The sequence below is a fragment of the Stenella coeruleoalba genome, assembly GCF_951394435.1.
Source record: "Stenella coeruleoalba genome assembly, chromosome: 10".
Lineage (NCBI taxonomy): Eukaryota > Metazoa > Chordata > Mammalia > Artiodactyla > Delphinidae > Stenella > Stenella coeruleoalba.
The window spans coordinates 11,561,786-11,564,319 of NC_137156.1; the positions used below are offsets into that span (position 1 = coordinate 11,561,786).

The 2,534-nt window shown below is 47.8% G+C and overlaps 1 pseudogene across 1 annotated transcript; it reads right to left on the bottom strand.

The window, feature by feature from the left end:
* Positions 1–388: 388 nt before the first annotated feature.
* Positions 389–1,843, bottom strand: LOC307192369 (ferritin light chain-like; annotated as a pseudogene). Its single transcript has 2 exons — positions 1,799–1,843; positions 389–999 (listed from the first exon to the last, which is right to left on the bottom strand). The product of its transcript is annotated as a ferritin light chain-like (transcript).
* Positions 1,844–2,534: the final 691 nt, after the last annotated feature.

Sequence of the window (2,534 nt, forward strand, 5' to 3'; positions counted from 1 at the left end):
CTCTATTTCAAAGAAAAAAAAAATTCCTATGACATGTGTTCACTGTAATTACAAAACTTGGTCAGGATTATATAAAATCTGAGCTTGGTTCTCCCAGTTGTGGAAGGCTCAGGAAGTTAGATTCAGAGTCTACAGAAGGAGCTGAGAAGGGGGCTATTTTTGTCTGTTTTTCTCATAGCTGTAGCCCAGCTTCTACAACACTGCCCGGCACAAATGGGAAACTCAATATTCCTTTTTTTTTTTTTGGCTGCCAAAAGCTTCATTTCCATTTGGTCCAAGGCTTGGGGGAGGGCTCCAGGGTAGTTAAAAGCTGCCGAGTGGCTGCAGAGAAGGCTTCAGGCCTTCTGACCACAGGGGCTCCTCAAAGGCCGCTGGGTTTCAGAGGCTCCTAGTCATGCCTGAGGGTGAGCCTTTCAAAGAGCTACTGGCCCCGCCCAGCCTGAGGACCAGCCAGCCTGCGGAGGTAGGTCAGGTGGTCACCCATCTTCTTGATGAGTTTCACCTGCTCATACAGGAAGCCGCTCTCCAGGAAGTCTCAGAGGTGAGGGTCTGTGCGGGCAGAGCCCAGGGCATGCAGATCGAAAAGGGCCTGGTTCAGGTCCTTCTCCATGAGCATGGCGGCTTCCATAGCGTCCTGGGTTTCACCCCACTCATCTTGAGATGGCTTCCGCACGTCCTGGAAGAGGGCACGGTCGCTGCACTGGTTTTGTATTTTCGAGAGACGTTCAGTGCCTTGGCGCTTCTCCTTGGCCAATTCACGGAAAAAGTGGCCCACACTCTGAAGAGCCCCATCGTCGTGGTCGAAATAGAAGCCCAGAGAGAGGTAGGTATAGAAGGCCTGCAGATGCAGGTTGACCAGGCAACCTCTACCTTGGTAGAATAATTCTGACGAATCTGGGAGCTCAGGGTTGATTGGTAATAAGGAGTTAGCCTCAAAAACTGGTGTTGGTTGGTTCCAGTGGCCGAGGGTAGCTGAGTGGCTGATTCCAAAGGTTGCAACTGAAAAAAAAGCTGGAGGGCGGTCGGAGGCTGGAACAAGGGGTATCGCTTGGTACGTTCATTCTAAGCACTGTTGAAGCAAGAGACAGATCCGCAGGCCTGCCGCGCGACCTGTCGGAAACTCAATATTCCTCAGGTCAGTTAGTGAGCAGCAGTATAGTCACTTCCGGCCCCCTCCGTCTCCACCACCCCCACCCCTGCCAGCCTAAGCCCTCCTTCCCTCCCCCCGCCCCCTGCCTAGGACCACCTCTGAGCTAAGGCTGCGACTGGGACACCTGCAAGTGGCTTCTCCAAGTGGCCAGGGCTTCCTCACAGTGTGGTGGCTGGGTTGCCAAGGTGAGCATCCTGAAAGACAGAGAGCCACACAGAAGCCACGTGGCCTTTTGTGACCTTGCCTCAGAGGTCAAACACTGTCACTTCCACTGCATTGTATTTGTCGAGGCAGCTACAAAGATTTTCTCAAGTTCAAAGGTAGGGAACATACCTTCTCAATGGAGGAATGTCAACAGCACATTGCAAAAAACAAAAACAAAACACGTGGGGTGAGAAAGATATGGCAGATGGCATTTTCTGAGGGATATATATACGCATGCCATGACACTCAAGCCTTCCCCTGATTTTACATTATCAGACATCTGACACTCTGCCCTGCACATTTTCGTGCAGTACTTAGGAGCTCTGCAAGGAAAATATGAACAGAACGGCTCTCCTTCCCACTCCTGCCCAAACTCAGGACTGGGGTACAGGGGTGCAAAAGTGGGACATTAGGAATGTTTATCTCAGAAGGTAGAGGACTCACTTGGGCTCTGGGTGACTTGGGAGCAAAGCCACACACAACCGTCATCACTATCACCTGTGTCAGCATACTATTTCTGTCCCTTTCACTCTTCTCTTTCATCGTTTATTTGTCATAGGTGTTTATGTTAAAGGGAATAAATATTGGGAAAGAAGACATTATCGTACATTGTTAAGTCTCCACTTTCATGTATTTATGCCAATGCTTGTGGCCTCATTAGGAATTTTAAGCTGAAGTCACTTATGCCGGGTGGCCCATTTGATAGGAAGTGAATTTCAGACTAGGTCAGTACTCAGGCAGTCATTCACCTCAAAGTCAGGGTACAATTCAATTCTTTTTGATATCAATGGATGTATTCTTTAACCAGAGTTAAAATAATCTAAAACCATCTTCCAACAGTATGATTCGAATGAAATAACATCCAGCGTGCTTAGATTGGAAAAAATGGCATTATTCAATTTCCAAATACAGTAACTCGAATGATGAATTTGAAGAACTCGTTCTTGCTTTATTATTGGTACGGCTTCGTAACTGTCCTTTCAGTTCTCTTTTCCTTTGTGGGAAGATGGAGGAGGGGTGGCTAATGCAAAAGCAGAGGCAGCATCTTATTTACGCCATAACTGCTTTCCTGTGTCCTAAACCCTCAAGAGGGCTTTCTGAAGAAAAAGGGGTGAAAAAAATTAAACCTTATCCAGTGGAATTTACAGAGCTAGAAATAAAACGGCCTTAAAAGTTGTAA